The sequence below is a fragment of the Lepisma saccharinum genome, chromosome 17, assembly GCF_977018435.1.
Source record: "Lepisma saccharinum chromosome 17, izLepSacc3.1, whole genome shotgun sequence".
In the NCBI taxonomy this organism is placed as follows: domain Eukaryota; kingdom Metazoa; phylum Arthropoda; class Insecta; order Zygentoma; family Lepismatidae; genus Lepisma; species Lepisma saccharinum.
The window spans coordinates 46,859,241-46,878,024 of NC_139245.1; the positions used below are offsets into that span (position 1 = coordinate 46,859,241).

General features: G+C 40.5%; 1 protein-coding gene across 1 annotated transcript in view; it reads right to left on the reverse strand.

Annotated features, from left to right (window-relative positions):
* Positions 1 to 18,784, reverse strand: part of LOC146001723 (uncharacterized) — a 326,667-nt gene that overhangs the window by 216,675 nt on the left and 91,208 nt on the right. The window lies entirely within an intron of this gene.

An 18,784-nucleotide genomic window follows, 5' to 3' on the forward strand; every position in this document is an offset into this window, starting at 1 on the left:
TCGAAATTTGCTCTCCTTTCGAAAAACGTCTGAGGTATTCCAAAATCTGAAGAATTGCTTGAGATTTGCTCTCCTTTCGAAAAACCTCTAAGGTATTCCGAAATCTAAAGAATTACTCGAAATTTGCTATCCTTTCGAAAAACCTCTAAGGTATTCCAAAATCTGAAGAATTGCTCGAGATTTCCTCTCCTTTCGAAAAACCTCTAAGGTATTCCGAAATCTAAAGAATTACTCGAAATTTGCTCTCCTTTCGAAAAACCTCTAAGGTATTCCAAAATCTAAAGAATTACTCGAAATTTGCTCTCCTTTCGAAAAACCTCTAAGGTATTCCGAAATCTAAAGAATTACTCGAAATTTGCTCTCCTTTCGAAAAACCTCTAAGGTATTCCAAAATCTAAATAAATATTCGAAATTTGCTCCCCTTTCGAAAAACCTCTAAGGTATTCCAAAATCTAAAGAAATATTCGAAATTTGCTCCCCTTTCGAAAAACCTCTAAGGTATTCCGAAATCTAAAGAATTATTCGAAATTTGCTCTCCTTTCGAAAAACCTCCAAGGTATTCCAAAATCTGAAGAATTGCTCGAGATTTCCTCTCCTTTCGAAAAACCTCTAAGGTATTCCAAAATCTAAAGAATTACTCGAAATTTGCTCTACTTTCGAAAAACCTCTAAGGTATTCCGAAATCTAAAGAATTACTCGAAATTTGCTCTCCTTTCGAAAAACCTCTAAGGTATTCCGAAATCTAAAGAATTACTCGAAATTTGCTCTCCTTTCGAAAAACCTCTAAGGTATTCCGAAATCTAAGAATTACTCGAAATTTGCTCTCCTTTCGAAAAGCCTCTAAGGTATTCCGAAATCTAAAGAATTACTCGAAATTTGCTCTCCTTTCGAAAAACCTCTAAGGTATTCCAAAATCGGAAGAATTGCTCGAGATTTCCTCTCCTTTCGAAAAACCTCTAAGGTATTCCGAAATCTAAAGAATTACTCGAAATTTGCTCTCCTTTCGAAAAACCTCTAAGGTATTCCGAAATCTAAAGAATTACTCGAAATTTGCTCTCCTTTCGAAAAACCTCTAAGGTATTCCGAAATCTAAAGAATTACTCGAAATTTGCTCTCCTTTCGAAAAACCTCTAAGGTATTCCGAAATCTAAAGAATTACTCGAAATTTGCTCTCCTTTCGAAAAACCTCTAAGGTATTCCGAAATCTAAAGAATTACTCGAAATTTGCTCTCCTTTCGAAAAACCTCTAAGGTATTCCGAAATCTAAAGAATTACTCGAAATTTGCTCTCCTTTCGAAAAAACTCCAAGGTATTCCAAAATCTGAAGAATTGCTCGAGATTTCCTCTCCTTTCGAAAAACCTATAAGGTATTCCAAAATCGGAAGAATTGCTCGAGATTTGCTCTCCTTTCGAAAAACCTCTAAGGTATTCCAAAATCTGAAGAATTGCTCGAGATTTGCTCTCCTTTCTAAAAACCTGTAAGGTATTCCAAAATCTAAAGAATTACTCGAAATTTGCTCTCCTTTCGAAAAACCTCTAAGGTATTCCGAAATCTAAAGAATTACTCGAAATTTGCTCTCCTTTCTAAAAACCTCTAAGGTATTCCGTTCTCGAAATTTGCTCTCCTTTCGAAAAACCTCTAAGGTATTCCGAAATCTAAAGAATTATTCGAAATTTGCTCTCCTTTCGAAAAACCTCTAAGGTATTCCGAAATCTAAAGAATTATTCGAAATTTGCTCTCCTTTCGAAAAACCTCTAAGGTATTCCAAAATCTAAAGAATTACTCGAAATTTGCTCTCCTTTCGAAAAGCCTCTAAGGTATTCCAAAATCGGAAGAATTACTCGAAATTTGCTCTCCTTTCGAAAAACCTCTAAGGTATTCCAAAATCTAAAGAATTACTCGAAATTTGCTCTCCTTTCGAAAAACCTCTAAGGTATTCCAAAACTAAAGAATTACTCGAAATTTGCTCTCCTTTCGAAAAACCTCTAAGGTATTCCGAAATCTAAAGAATTACTCGAAATTTGCTCTCCTTTCGAAAAACCTCTAAGGTATTCCAAAATCTGAAGAATTGCTCGAGATTTGCTCTCCTTTCGAAAAACCTCTAATGTATTCCAAAATCGGAAGAATTGCTCGAGATTTGCTCTCCTTTCGAAAAACCTCTAAGGTATTCCAAAATCTAAAGAATTATTCGAAATTTGCTCTCCTTTCGAAAAAACTCTAAGGAATTCCGAAATCTAAAGAATTACTCGAAATTTGCTCTCCTTTCGAAAAACATCTAAGGTATTCCGAAATCTAAAGAATTACTCGAAATTTGCTCTCCTTTCGAAAAACCTCTAAGGTATTCCAAAATCTGAAGAATTGCTCGAGATTTGCTCTCCTTTCGAAAAACCTCTAAGGTATTCCAAAATCTGAAGAATTGCTCGAGATTTGCTCTCCTTTCTAAAAACCTGTAAGGTATTCCGAAATCTAAAGAATTACTCGAAATTTGCTCTCCTTTCGAAAAACCTCTAAGGTATTCCGAAATCTAAAGAATTGCTCGAGATTTGCTCTCCTTTCGAAAAACCTCTAAGGTATTCCAAAATCTGAAGAATTGCTCGAGATTTGCTCTCCTTTCGAAAAGCCTCTAAGGTATTCCAAAATCTGAAGAATTGCTCGAGATTTGCTCTCCTTTCTAAAAACCTGTAAGGTATTCCAAAATCTAAAGAATTACTCGAAATTTGCTCTCCTTTCGAAAAACCTCTAAGGTATTCCGAAATCTAAAGAATTACTCGAAATTTGCTCTCCTTTCGAAAAACCTCTAAGGTATTCCGTACTCGAAATTTGCTCTCCTTTCGAAAAACCTCTAAGGTATTCCGAAATCTAAGGAATTATTCGAAATTTGCTCTCCTTTCGAAAAACCTCTAAGGTATTCCGAAATCTAAAGAATTATTCGAAATTTGCTCTCCTTTCGAAAAACCTCTAAGGTATTCCAAAATCGGAAGAATTACTCGAGATTTCCTCTCCTTTCGAAAAACCTCTAAGGTATTCCAAAATCTGAAGAATTACTCGAAATTTTTTCTGTTTTCGAAAAACCTCTAAGGTATTTCAAAATCTGAACAATTGCATGTTCTTAGAATTTCTTCTACAGTAATCACGTCAATCTTTTTTTGTGATCTGTTTTCACTCTAGATATCTATGATGGAAAATAGGCTTACGTAGCCTCGAAACTATTACGAATATCTACACAACAGTGAAAGCAAACCACAAGAAAATTAATGTGAATGTTCTAGAAGAAATTGTAAGCAGATGTAGCTTTTCAGATTTTGGAACACCATAACGGTTTTTTGAAAGAAGAATTTTCAATTTTCGAAAATTTGCGTCGGCTGAAGGTCTACAAGAGTGACAGTTTCGTACCAGATAGGCATTTATTTCAATATCGTCAGAATATAAACTGACACTGATAAAAACAAAACACAGCACAAGAGAGAATGAATTTCTCCCCATGTTGCAAGTGGAAGTGGTTTTCTAATTTGATTATTAAGCTAGATACGATCTGTATAAAAATATGATAATTATTTACAGACTCCCATTTATTCCTTATGGACGAACGATTTCAACTTCTTTACGGCTAATCTAATGAAAGTTTCCACTTTTTCTAACAAACAAAATCTTCAACCTGTACTCTTTCCGTTCATGTGCTTTTCTACACCATCGGAAGTTTGATATTCCAAACAGAACAAGTAAAATAGTATACAAAGTAATTCTAAGTTTTCTCCCCTACTACAACCATCCAGCGCACAGACTTCTCTATCCCCTACTCACGACGGGGGAACTCGCCACCGAAGTTCCCGTGCAGAATGATCTCTTGTCAGTTTACCTTCGCATTTTGCAATATATTACAATTCACGCTTAACTAAATTCACGAATCAAAAATAAAATAATATCTATAAACAAATATATACGTAAATAACTCATTATTACTAATTCTTCACTTACTAACTTCTAATTAATTATATGATCCTAATTACAATGAAACTCTATTAACAAACTTCTAATTGATCGTAATCTATATATAGGGTATTAACAAAATGCATTACCGTTCTGCCTCCCAGAATGGGTTAACGTAGATTCAAATGTGTAAAATCTCAAATAATATTGTACTACCATGTTATTATTATTATATTGTACATTGTATATTTTGAATAATAAACAGAAAATAAAAGAGAATAGGAAAAGGGTGGGGTGTATAATCTGAGAGTCCAAGCGTCAGATCCTTGTTGGTCTGTAAGAATCCGGGGTGAACTACAAGGAAGTTTCGTTGATTCCCTTCCCTGATGGTCATTCCTTACAGTTTTAAAGTAAACATTTACACACTTTTTTTGTAACAGCAATAAAAATGTTGGTGACGCCCCTTGGGAGTAGAACGAAGCGAGGAGAGAAGCAGATTTCTTTATCTCCGCATTTTCTGGCGTGGTGTGGGGAAGGCGAGATCAAAGAAATTGTTATGAATGAAGATCGCGACCTCCTTTTTACGGCCGCTGGCTAGAAGAACGGAGCGCCTCTGTGCGGAAACTTGGTCGCCTTCCTTTTCTCTGTTTTGTCTGAAATTGACTGTAACTGAAACTTGAGTGTGTGAAGCAGGCGATTGAATAAATCTTATCTCGTTGCGTGTGTGGCTCTCTTCTGTTTCCCAATGAGACTTAACAAGCCTCGGACAGATGGCAGCTGAGTCGCTTGCAAGACGAGGAACGGATGGTCTGGATCTCGCTTTGGGGCTTTGTGGTTGCAGACACAAGGATGGGGTTGTTCCAAGTGTAGTTTGGTTTAATTTGAACTTTTCTTATTTTGCCTCTTTGGGATAATCGCGACGATGAGGATGGAGGATTATGAGATTAAACTGATGAAGAAACCGTCCTAAAATAATTCACCGGTCCAGTCCAGAACTAGGGATGACCAAATCCGGATATTGGATACCAGGATTATCCGGATATTCATATTATACGAAATGTCCGGATATTCGAATGTGTGCATTATCCGGACAGTTTTATCACTTATCCATTTTACGGGCCATCCACATTCGTTATGTTCGTATTTCACTGTACTGATTTTCTACAAATCCCATCACCAAATCTGTACTATCCACATTTCCTAATTATTCGGATATCCGTACATTTCGTAAGTGTGCTTGTCAACTATCTTTCACATTTTCCTCTTTTTTATAATTCATTGTTACACATTTGACTTAATTCAATCATTCATTGTAATTATCTAACTTTCGTCTTTGTTTTAATCATCCTTTACACATTTCTACTTTGTTAAGAATAAGTTTTATTTTTTGTCACTGGTGCTGCCATCTGTTATCGCCTAAGTCAAATATTTTCCTCTTATTGCTCCTATGGACACGTATCATGCAGATTCTTCGAAAGCATTTGTTACGAGAACAGCACTACATGGATGCGAAACAGACAATGGATAAGGCTGAAAGGAAAATACCGGAAAACTTCGAAATGTAGTGCTACATGAGAATACAGGACAGCCCCCTCGATGGCATAGTGGTAATGTCGTCATGTAATCAAAGGGTTGGAGTTCGATATCTGTGGAGGCACAAAGTGGTTCCGATCCTACTTTCAACTGTAGTTTAAGTCTCAATTACCCTATTTGTGCAATAAAAAGCTAACTTCAATACCGAATGTTGAAGATGAAATGATTAGACAGAGTAACAAATGAAGATGTCTTGGGACACTCACATACCGTGAGAAGTCTGTGGAAATCACAGGATGGAGTACATCAAACAAATCGATCAATATGTTAATTGCGATAGCTACAGGGAAATGTGAGACAGGAACAAATGACACTGATTAAGTGACACCCACCAAAAAATTGGTGTTCATTGTGAGTGTTCCTTGCCCTTCATCAATTCTATCATATCATCACACATCCTCATCGCCGCGATTAGCCTAAAGTTGCAGAAAAGCGACGTAAAAGAACCTAATTCAGTCTCGTCTCAGCAAAATCCCTAGTAACGTTCTCCAACGAACGAATTCTATCGTGCCATTCGTAGATTCTCTGTTCGTGGTCGCGGAATGTGTAACAGTTGGCCTTAAGCTTAACAGGCTGGCAATATGGTTACCCGCGTCATGACCACTTCGCAAACACTGCATTCTGTGCTAAAAATAAGACGCGGTAAATATTCCAGGCTCAATCTCTCTCGTCCCACCTTGTCCAGTTCCTATACAGAAACGCGTCCATTTAGCAGATGGGAAGCGGTACATAAGACCGCCGCATGCTTAGCAGCATACGGAAGATTTACTGATCGCCTGCTTCCGCCGCGGACCTTGGTGTGACGTTGGCACACGAAGCCCTTGATCTCCTGCCCAGATCGCCGGCGTGCCTCTGCATCATCGCGACGACACCATCTGCACCGAAAACATCTCAACATCCCAACGCTGTAAAATTAAATCTGAAGCCCTCGGAGGAAATCGCCGCTATTTATAAGGAGTTTCATGCTGTGACGGAATCACGAACGGTACAAAATGTGGGGATTAAAATTTTCAATTGTTTCTTCGCGTTGCATTAATTAACCTTAGCTTACCCGTGGGGGGGGGGGGGGGGAGAGGGGCTATCTGCCTCACCACCTTTAGTTTTTTGATATTTCAACAGTAAATTTTTTGAAAATAAATTACATTGTTCCCTAGTGTATTCCAAATATTTCTGTATTACTTTTGTTCATAAAAACGTAAATGTAATGTAAATAGGGGTCAAAATGGACGCCTATCAGGAGCCATCTTTGAATGCATGTTATTCTAGACACTAATGCCAGTACACAATTGGTTGTTTATGATGGTAATTTTCGTAATTATTATATTTAATATACTAGGGCAGATCAAAAAGTAAGTTACACCCACTGTATAAAACAAACTAAACACATTGGAAAGAAAATAATTATTGGACAAAAATGTATGAACATTTAACTTTTTTCGGCATAGTCACCAAGGTATTCCAAACACTTTTTGAATCGTATGACCAGTTTTTTGATTTCTGTGTGTAAAAATTCCGTCCAATTTCAATTGACTTGACTTCTGTGCTCATCGATTTACAATCGCGGCACCCAGTGAGAGCACAGTTTACTACATCCAACTGGTCATGAATCAGCATAGACACACTATCGTATGATATGTTCAATTCACTTGCAATCTCATTTAATTTTCACGTGGTGGTTGGCAAGGATGATTGTGCATTAACACGCTCCGTTTTGTCGATAGTGTTCCAGTTGCAGGCTGCCCGACACACTGTTCGTCGTTCCCGTTCGTTCTTTCCTTTTCGAACATCTGGCACCATTTCCTGATCATGGGGGGGGGGGGGTGACATTGCATTCTCACCATACACCTCGACAATTTGGCGAAGGATTTCACTCTGATTATGCCTTCGTGTCCACAAAAGTCGGACGACTGAGCTGAGCACAACTCAAATGTTGGACGCCACCTCAGTAAGACACACCATACTGATACGGTGACTACTCTCATATTAAAGCAGCTGCAGCATGGCTGCTTCGGGTATGGGGAGAATGCATTCCAGACAGTGCTGCCACCAAGCGTGATTATTTTCTCTGTTTTAGTACAGGAACACGGTTCAGGTGTAACTTACTTTTTGATTCGCCCACGTATAACTGCACCTATATAAACAAAAAAAGAGCCGCCCTCCGTGACGGAGTGGTTAGCACAGCGCGCTACAATGCGCTACAACGCCTGGGTTTTTGTGAGTGTCCGCATATCAATTTCATCATATCATCACTCATATTCATCTTCGCGATTAGCCAAAAGTGGCAGAAAAGCGAAGTAAAATGAATTAAATCAATCAATCAACAGAAAAGCATTAATGAAAAAATATTATAATTTTTGAGAGTTCTAGTGAATAGTACAACATGTGTGGGACACTCATGCAACCATTAGTTACTTGTTTTTTTATTAATGAACATACATATTCAACAAAAGGAGCAGTGATTCAACATGAATATGTTTTTCTTGAATTTTAGTGATAAAAAAGTGTAGGCCTGTGAGCCCCTCAGTAAGTTTCTCGTAAGCTAGGATTAAAGCAACTGATAGTCTCCCCAAATTTTCATTATAAACAAAAGAACTTCGTAGTAAATGCACTGACGTCCGTTTATACAGGAAACTTTAATTTCATGAGATTCCATTCAAGGTCCCCAATCTGGCACTGTTCGCAATTGAATTCAGCGAATTAGGATTGATTGATTGAAATTAAGACCGTGAGCGCGTCAGCACATAGGCTATTTTGCACCCGTCACATTACATGAGGTCCAGCCCCTTACCGTAACTAAAATCAAATCGTGTCTTGAGGACAAAAATATCCTTACCTACTTAATAGCTGAAGCTCTAAAGGGGTACATAGAAGGAGAAAACACAGGACAACACAGCGCTACTGAGGATTATACTGGCCGCAGGTCCAGACGCCAAAGCCTCCTTCACCTGCAACATTGCAGTTACTGCGATGTACTATAACTTGACAAGTTTAAAAACAAGACGCTGAAAATAACCGTTTCGGACCTCACACCACATTTCCCCGCTCCCTTCTCCGCGGAGACGTTGGTTCGCAGTGTTGCAACCTGGAGGGAGCGGAATGGTCTGAGGATTTTCAACGAAATTTGAATGTGAAATGCATGAGATTACTATCCCCTCACCTACGCTACCTATTGATTACGCTAAATGCTAAATACATTTGAATGGCTTATTGCAGAAAGGGACCTGAGTCACTTTTGCACAATTCTGAGAAAAACAATGAAAAATCGTATAATATTAATAGTGTAAGAAAGAAATGTGCCGTTGTTGGCTCAAATATTCAACATAATGAATAGTTAATTTTGCAACCCTCAATGCACCCCCCTGCAGTATGCTGCTAGACACAGTGGAGATGAAAAAATTAACTCCGATACCTCAAAAATGTGACTCAGGTCCCTTTCTGCAATAAGCCATTCATTTTGATATTTTCCCTTTAAACCTTAAATGAATTAAGTTATATTAAGGATATTTCCTACCAGCATAAGAAATGTATGAAATAAAACTATAGAAAAATTAGCCTCGCACACTCACCATTGTTCTCACACGCAAACACACACACGAAACATACCACTTCAAAAACACAGAAACGCCTCCAAAAACAAGAACCTCTTCCACACGAATGATGGGGTCAGACGGGGGTGAAAATAGTGCCTGCAGTTGTGACGTCAGATAAAGAAAGATTGGGTTAAACAACGGTGAAATATTGTTCGCATTCTGATATCGATAAGATATAAAAGAGGAGCTTGCATTTCAAAAATATGCATCCAAGAGTAAATGCTTCAAAAAAGAACACAGGCAAGCGTGTTATCAGATTGCCTTCTCGTAGTGATTGTTATACGATAAACAAAAGAACCCCCACCCCACTCGGCATTTAAAAAAACAGGCCACTGCTCGATGTCGCATTCAGAAAATGAAGTCATTCGCCCTCTAGTTTCTCTTCGTTATAAACCTTAACGCGCGTGCGCGAAAATACTACAGTTTACGATCCGCGCACCGCAAGCATATTCAAAGACCAGATTAAATAAAATGAACCACCGATATAATATGAGCCGGCACCGTCACGCTACACAGTGAAAATCGTTTGTCATATTTGTTTTAGCTTAATTTTGCTGAGTTGGCAACACTGGTACTCTCAAGAGTGGTGGGGAGGATGATGTAATAGGAAGTGCTCCGCAGCGATCTGCGCGTATTGGGACTTAACTTTGACAGGTTATATGTGGAAGTGAGGTTGATATGGGGTGCCTTCTCAAAAGGCCATCCCTTACACCCCTCAGCGAATTTGGATACGCCACAACAACAACAACAACAATAATAATGAATGTATCGATAGAGGTAAAAGTTTGGCGGAAAATATGACAGCTCTAGATTTGAATATAATGGAGTAGTCAACAAATTAATTCTCTACAAGTATAACAATTTGCTGCGCCTGGCACCGTGGCGGAGTGGTTAGCACATCGCGCTACGACGCCAGGACTCCTGGGTTCGAATCCCGGCATGGATGTTTATGAGTATCTATGCATCAATTTTATCATATCATCACTCATCGTCATCTTCGCAAATTAGCCAAAAGTGGCACAAAAAGCGAAGTAAAATAATGCAAATCAATCAACAATTTGCTGCAAAAATTCGAAAAATTAGAAAAATAGAACAAACTGTTTATGGAACAGCTTACGGCATCAACCCATTAATATTGTTTGATATAGCTTAATTGTAATCCTATTAAGATAATAACATATAGTCTTCCTTAAATGTAATAAACAAAGAAGATGGTTACATAGCCTTAACGTCGACATGAAAAATAAGTAAGAGTAAATAAAATTATAACCGAAAAATAACGCTTGATAAACAAAAGGAATCTGAAAGAAAGTACAGACGAAGAAGGGACTAATGACTAACTTCAACTTCTTCTCATAATTAGATTCTTAGAATGGTTTAGTTTGATTTAGAGTTTGTTTTTTAAGTCCACTTTATGCACAGATTGGCTAATCGAGACCGGACATTAAAGTGGAATTCAAAGCATGTGCCTTCAGCGAGTGTCGAACCCAAGACCTCTTTGTTACAAAGGCGACGATAATAACCAAAGACCTCAGAACGCCTCCACGACGATCCTTGCACATCTACATTAAAGAGAAAAATACTTTTACACATATGTTTCCCCCGCAAAGCTCTTAATAATCTTCAATGCAACCTCTCAGTTGCAAAAAAAACACATTCCTTGATGGCGGACGGCCAGGAATAAAAATATTATTTAATTGGACGGAACAGAATGGCACTGGAGTCCTTTTATGTAGAGTGATTCTCGCGGTTGAAACTAATTTCGCTGTTCGCTAGGAAGAACAAAGGAGTGCCAGTTTGGTGTCGCTTGCCATGATGAGTTGGACTAATTATTCAAGCATAAGGTCAAGCAGCAGGAATGTTACGAGTGGCATTTCCTCGCCAAATGTTAGTTCGTTGGAAGGAAAGGGTCGCGTGTGCTGAGATACTTGTTGGAAGATTTCGTCTGTGGCCCACATGGAAGGTGGGAAATGTACCAAGACGAGTATCGTCTCGAGCTGGAACTCATTCACTCGGTATCGTCTCCATCAAGGGGAAATTTCGATGTTTCGGGGGGAAGGGGGGGGGGGGGTCAGTGAAATAAGTTCCATAAATATATGTGTTGTAATTCTGTATTATTCGAGACTTTTAATGACACCAAGTCTTTCCTTGGATACAGAGATTCAACGAGATGCACGTGGAGAAGAGACAGAGCCGTCTTTGTAGCTGAGAGAGCGTTGACTGATCGACCCACGATTTCACCAGTAAAGGCGTTTGGTTGTGAGCCTACCTGGGTCAGTTTCATGTAGTCACCAGCCATCCTCATCGTCGCTAAACAACGAAAGTACAAATATAAAATTCGCATCGCGAAGATTACAAACATCATTACTCACCATGCGAGATTCTAATGAAGCTTTCAGACCGAAGCGATACGCGTCAATTGTAAACGATCCTCCATAAATAAATGTAAACTTTCGTACCGAGATGACAGGTCAAGCTGAGCATGCCACTGGATGATTTGCTTTATTTTGTGTGCTACTTTGTGGTTAATTCGCGAAGATGGGGATGAGTGATGACATGATAAAATTGATGATTGGACACTCGCAAACATCCATGCCCAGGCCGGGATTCGAACCCGGGACCCCTGGCGTCGTAGCGCGATGTGCTAACCACTCCGCCACGGGGGCCGGCGCGTGTCGCTGGGATTGAGTCGTTCTCTTAGGGAGAATTCACACCGGACGACAAGCGAAAGACGACACGTGTCGCTTAAGGATTTCACCAATCGAACGCAGGCTTATTCGGCCTCTCATGCTGCTACGGTGTAAAACGTTTCTGCTGATTGACTTGTTCCCAAGCAACAGATATCGTCTGTCGCTTCGGTTTTTTCTCCGTCAGTATCATTCATCTTGTTGCCTCGGTCTGTCGGCATTTTTATTTTTATTATTTCTTTTAACTAAAGCTGACGTTCGATACCCGGTGGAGGCAGAAGTGGTTCGGATCCCACTTTAAACTGTAGGTCCAGTCCCAATTAGCCTTACTGTGCATAAAGTGGACTTAAAACAGCAAATCAACCAACCAACTAAAGTTGACCCCTGTGTCGCGTGGCGCTTTCGTTTGGAAGCTTTCCAACAAGTCTCGTCTCAGTACCATCTGGACAAGTATTGTGAAATTACAACGGAAACATGACTAAAATTTAACGTGCTCGTACGGCGCTTTACATGCATAAAAGGAAGTGAGGTGAACAAAAATATCAGGATCAGCTTGTTATCCAAACTTCACGCGTTAAAGACATTGCAGTATCATCTGCAAACGACAAGCCCAATCTTTCATCTCACGAGCACGTCGAGAACAACTCCATCATATTTCAGAAGATACACGAGTAGAAATCTCCAGTTCGACAAACGTTACGGCTTTTTCCACAACGTGAGAATCAAAAAGGAAGAAATCAGGTAAAAGCCAGGAAGATAAAAAAAAAGTTGGAAGAAACCCTGGCACGTGTGTCCCGGACGGCCAAGTCGCCAGTTAGTTACGCTTTTTCCTGAAAAATCTATTCATCTAAATTAACTCGACACTTTGGGCGTTTTGCTTTGCTTTGAAACCTCCCCACCCCACTCGCTCGATTTGTCGTGCTGAAGAGATCCCTTCTTCCAGCGCCGCCCAACGGTGAAAACCCGAATCTCGGAGGAATGTCGACTTTTTCTTAACGATAGGTGGCGCAAAGTATCCTCCAAACCCCTCGTTAACTTAACGAATGGTTGAGAAAAGGAAGAAATCAATGGGAGTAAAACAAAGACAGCTTTGTTAAAACTCTTAATTCCATCCCAATCCGATCAACTTTGACGGCAAGACGACGTTCCGACCCCATAAATTCTTCTCCAGAAGAACTAAGAATTCCCAAGGTGTTACTTGACAATGTCAGCATCTTAACTGCATGTTAAACCTTGATTCATGTAACTAAATATTTGTGTATGATTGGTTCAACAAATTGTATGTGCAATGTACCTGGGCCGGGTCGGTGGCTGAAGGCACTGCGCGGCCAACCTCAACACACAATCTGACAATTTCAATTTCATGTATAGTCCACGCATTAACTTCGTTAACGTCGAAGAACTAAAGAAACCCGCCGCCACAACAGCGGGCGAGTTGTTTTCGTCCAATGACACTCAACCTTCAGCCAATGGGCGCAGCTGTCATTCTGCTCGTCTACTCCAACAGCGGATACGCTGTTGCCGTACTTTGCAACTTCAACATGGAGACCGTGGGAAGGTGGTTGTGCGCGGAAGGACAAGGTGGCGTACAGTAGATGTGTGGCAAAACTGTGCGTTTGAATGTGATTGTTGCAGTTGGTGGGCGCGCTCCGTCGACTTCAAAGCCAGCCGGTCGTTAACGTAGCTAGAGCGTCGACTATAATCAACGCTCTTGCAATTAGCAACGTCTGGCGGAGAAAAGACGAAAAAAGTACGAAAAAATACAAAACCGAGACAAGTATTTGCAACTCGATACGAGAACGAGGCAGGCTTCCTAATTCAGACCATACTAAGTCTCGTCTCTCTACCACACCTTACTTATACTGGTTGCATTCCCAGCTGGCGGCTGGAAATCAACGATCAGTTGAATTTTCTTCGACTGACATCGGGCATTTTCGAGTCACGAGGCACCGAACGCTCTTAAATGAGCGTCGGATACAATACACGTTGTCAAACGCACTGTAGAGCGAGAGTTCTCCGACAACGATATCGTCAGCACTAGAAATGAATGGGGGTTACTGCACACGTGCTCCTGCACAATGGAGTTTCCGGAATGACCACCCACAGGTCGGTATACAACCGGCAAAAACAGAAGTACGCTTGGCAACATTGTTTCGGGAGAGCGATGTTACCCCTACAGCTTTTACGTCGCAACTAAGTTTGTTGACACCCATTGAGCCACACACCCGCGAAGACGAATGGTGGACAGAAATAGCCATGAAAGTCAGTCGCCAACTGGAAATGCCACCAGTATAGTACCCTGTGCATTGCACCATGTCTTGACGACACACAGGTCTCCACACATTCTCGATCCTAGCCATAGGGGCTAAGTATTTATCCGGGCAAAAAGGGTAAAAACTTGAGAGCAATGTTGTTGACAAAGATCGAATAGACGCCTTAGACATATTGAACTGGCGACGAGTGCTATGCACTCCTTGGACAGCTCAAAGAATTGATGTGCCGATTTTAAATGAGCCGCGTATTTACGAGGGTAAATCGAAAAATCTTTGCCTCGTACATCAAGCTATTGACAATTTGCAGACACCTTTGGCATGTGGAACGTCGTGATACAACTAGTCAGTGACTTACACACACACCCGCAACACCAAATACCATCCTCCCCGTAATTCTTTCCAAAACCCCACACCGATTTGTTTTCCCAAGTCCAATTTACGGCAATTTTGTCGCTAATTTTACCCTTGTGTCCCTAAAGTATACCGCATACCTCCTAGCTAATTGGGATATCCTGGATAAACTCGTGAAAGTATTCTGGAGAAATTAGTTCCCCAAGAAAAGACTGAAGGAAAGCGATCCAAACATAGACTATCAATAACATAGGTTGGACCAAATTGAAGAATGTGCCGAAAACTTCTGCAAATTTCCGTAAGAGATGCAGAAGGCAGGATTGTATGGAGACTTGATAGTGAACTAATTTCTCAGAACAACAGTTTTGGTGGTTTAGTAACGGTCCGTTCCAGGATTCGTCCAGGGATGCTAGGGGAATTTATGAGCCAAGAGCTCGACCTAACATTACCTGGTCTTGTTTATCAGTGCCAGTTACCAATGATCAGATACTTAATTTCTTCATCTTGCAGATAAGGGAAACAACTATAGATTTTTAACATATTTAATTAATAAAGACATAAACCTAACGTACTTACACAAGAAAAAGGATACACTTCTTACACATGTAAACACACGACTGAATACTCATAGCACAAAACTGTCCCGCGTTCGAACTCTTATGCACACACTCTACCGTATAAGTTACTGGCGCACTCTCGTGTTCTTAACGCATCTGTCCGTAACAAATCTTGGCGGGTAATGTTCCTTTTCGAGTCTCGTCGCACACTGTCCTCTCTTCAAAACTATTTCCCAAAAACTGTAGCTTTTGGTGGATCACGTGTCCCCCTGGCCCAATGAGATTGTCCGGCGTTGTTTAGACTAAACCGTGGGAACAGCATCTCCTGGTCATTCTCTGGATCCTCCAGTTTCTGCCACATGTTCCCTAAATTAGTTCAGCGGCGATGGACCGTGTCCAGTCGAAGGGATACAGGGCTCGTTTGTCACTTCTCGCATTCCTTCGTCCTGGTCCCTCCCTGGCTGGGGAGGGAAGAAACGTAGCCCACACAGGAAGAACCATAGTTCCCAACTTTCCGAAGGAAAGTATTTTCAACATGCAGCAACATAGAATTGCTATATCAGGAATGAGGATAACAAGTTGTAGGAACATTACATGTAACAAATTCCCCATCTGCTTTTCCACACATGGGGAAGTTAAACGAATTTTGCTATTACACACATCAACTTCATCATCATTCTCTGTTTGGAAGTTGACATGGAGCTCCTCGCGTGAATTTAACTGCCACACGTGCTGTTCCCCCATGGAGAAATGAATTGGAGAAACTCACAGAGAAGTCGTTTAAGTGAAATATCTCCATTAATAGAAGGAAACTTAGAGCTTGTGTAAATTGTTTGGCAAGTACGTAAAAGATGGGCGACTGCTTGGACAAACTCGGTCACTCACGGGAGGTAACCAGACGCAACATTCGGAGCGATTAGGCCCACAGTAGTGACAGTGAGTATGATAAGTGGATGCCCTGTCAAAGGCCTGGTGCGAAGTGATTAAGTGGATGAAAAGTTGTTCGCGAAGTGTGGCCGAAGCGGTGAAATATTGCAATAAGGACAACTAAGTGAAAATTACGATGGGGATGAGAAAGGTGTTGTTTACCAACCGAAATTTAGTTGCTTTCTACGCCTCTTGGCCTCTACACTAATCTAATAACTAGAGCCATAACCATTACGTGCTACACCTACAAGGAAAAAAAATGTGGACGCTTCCATATATGGAGTCTCGCATCGCTATATAGACCCATTCCATGGTAGATAATTCCTCCAAATTTGCACCTAAAACACCCCCTCTGCACACAAACATGAATTTGCACCTTTTCTACCCTTAAAACATGGTTGCAGAGAGGGAATTAAAGTAAAAATGTACGATTATATGTGACGAGGGATTTTTTGGAATAAAAGGGAAATTTTTGCCTTCTGGGATAAACGATTAAGCTTTGAGTTCACCGACATAGAAAGGTACAACAAATTCAGTACAACTCATTCCTTTTGTAGTCAGAAACCAGTGCCAGGGATGAGTGAAGTTAAAGACTCAAGGATTCTCTACTGGTGAGTGAATATGTAATCAAAGTACATCATCATTTCTCAACATACTTTCTTTGTAATATTTAAATTGAAAAATTATATGATACATATGAATGTACTTGAGGTTTTCTTAATGTTTTGTGCGCCTAAACATGCACCAATTTTGGATTTTTTTTTGCGCCTAAATGGTCAAAAGTTTGCACCTAAATATCCGGGCTATACTAATAACAGCCTCAAAATACGAGACATATTGCTGTTACATGATACATATCTGGTTAAATTATATTTGCAGATCTTTCACATTTATGTGTGCGTATCAGGGGGAAGTTAATAAACCTCTTCGTCATCTGCTGAGCATGAAACTGACTCAAGTCTCTTGAGGCGCTTAGATTCTTCTCAGTCAAATAGTTTGAAATGAGGCAAATCTTGGCCAACTCACTAACAGGGCGTCGCCAACAAAAACACTGCCCGTCTGTTGCTGTTGAACATGTAACAGGATAGCGTCATAAAGAATTTCAGGAGGTCTGTATTTAAGGTTTTCGAGATCTTGCCAACACGTCTGAGACGATATGTTTTTCAAAATAACAAATAAATATTGTTTCTGTCCAGAACAACGTATTCTAGGGGAAGAGTAGCAGTGTTGCTGTCAGGTAAATGTTGCAGCTTGTCAATATTCATCACACACACACACACACTTTCTTCCTTTTTATTTATTTACTGCGTTACCCGAGTATTTATTTATCTCAATCTTGTATTAGACGGGAGAATAATGAATTCTAACTATAGTGTAAAATGTAACTAATTTTAAATGTGATCGTGAATATCACCAATTAGCTTAGCGACTCCGAAAACTATGGATTCGACACTAATCTAGGTCATTTGTGGCATTTTATTTTTCACCCCCTCTCACCCCCATGCCGATAGGTGATGAACTTGGAGTTGAAACGCATTGGGAGTGTCACGAAAACTATGGATTCCATTCGCAACACAGCCTCAATGTTAAACAACCCGAGAAACACTATCGTTGTGCGGATTGCATAGAGTCACGGATGTCTGTCTGTGCGGAATTTAATATCTCTGGTTCTCGATTATTTTTACATGTCACTCCTTCCCAACCCACCTCTAAGGGTGGCAGGGGTGTCTTACCCTCACAGCATTTCTTTCCAGATTGCGAGTGATACGTGTACCAAGTTTGGTTGAAATTGCTCCAGGCGTTCGAGAGTTATGCGGGAACAAACAAATATACACACCCACACACACATTCATTTATATATATATATATATATAATTATACGATACTTTTCTACCTCTTGCGTTCATGATGAGGAGATAGACAATGGAACAAATACAGTGTTTGAGTGCGGGACCTCTGGCATTACAGAACGTTTCGCTAACCCCCTCCCTCTCTCTCTCTCTCTCACTCACACACACAGGTAGATATTAGCCCCGTCTTGTTCGCTGCACTTTTTGACTCGATTTGAGTCCTTGCACCGAAGCGTCTAGTTGGTTCCACGGTGCAACACCGAGTCGTCTAGTTCGTTGATTTGGAGTCAAATAGTGTATTTGGTGTCTGCACTACGTTCTGGGTCGGTGTATGTGTGGTGTATGATCACGTGGTGAGTGCTAACTAATCAAATAAACGTTTAAAGCAGCAGACAGGGATTTGTTGAATATTCTGAACTTGAACACCGCTTTCCGTCTAGTTGTTGAACGTCATTTCTTTGCACCATCCTGACACCAGATACACCTGCACTGCACCGAGTGTCAAAAAGTGCAGCCAACTATATAGACAGGGCTATTATATACTGTACATATATGTGAGCTGTAGTATCCAGTCGGTATGAAGTGTCACTGAAACGTAGGGAATCCGGGTTCGTTTCCCGGAGTGGGTGTCGGAATGTTTCAAGTAATGGCCTGTATGAAGCGGCTGTGGGGTTCACCTAGCCTCCTGGAAGGTAAAGGCGGCTGGATGTTGATGCAACATGAAGGTTGGCGACGTCCCGTGAAGGTCCTCGATTTTAGATTTATTAGAAATTTAGTAGGTCGAGAGGGCGTGTGACTGCAATGGCGGAGACCCGGGTTCGATTCTAAGGTCGGAATTCTCACCGAACCTCAAATCAACGTGTAGCTGGAGTCAACCCTGAGGGATAAAGGTGGCCGGAGCGTGATGCTGATCATATCACCTAAAAAAATGACTGAGTTCGAGAATATGTGGGGCCCTACTCGCACATCTCTCAAATGTGACTTAATTGCACGATGCTATATACACGGGAAACTTTACCTTACCTTGC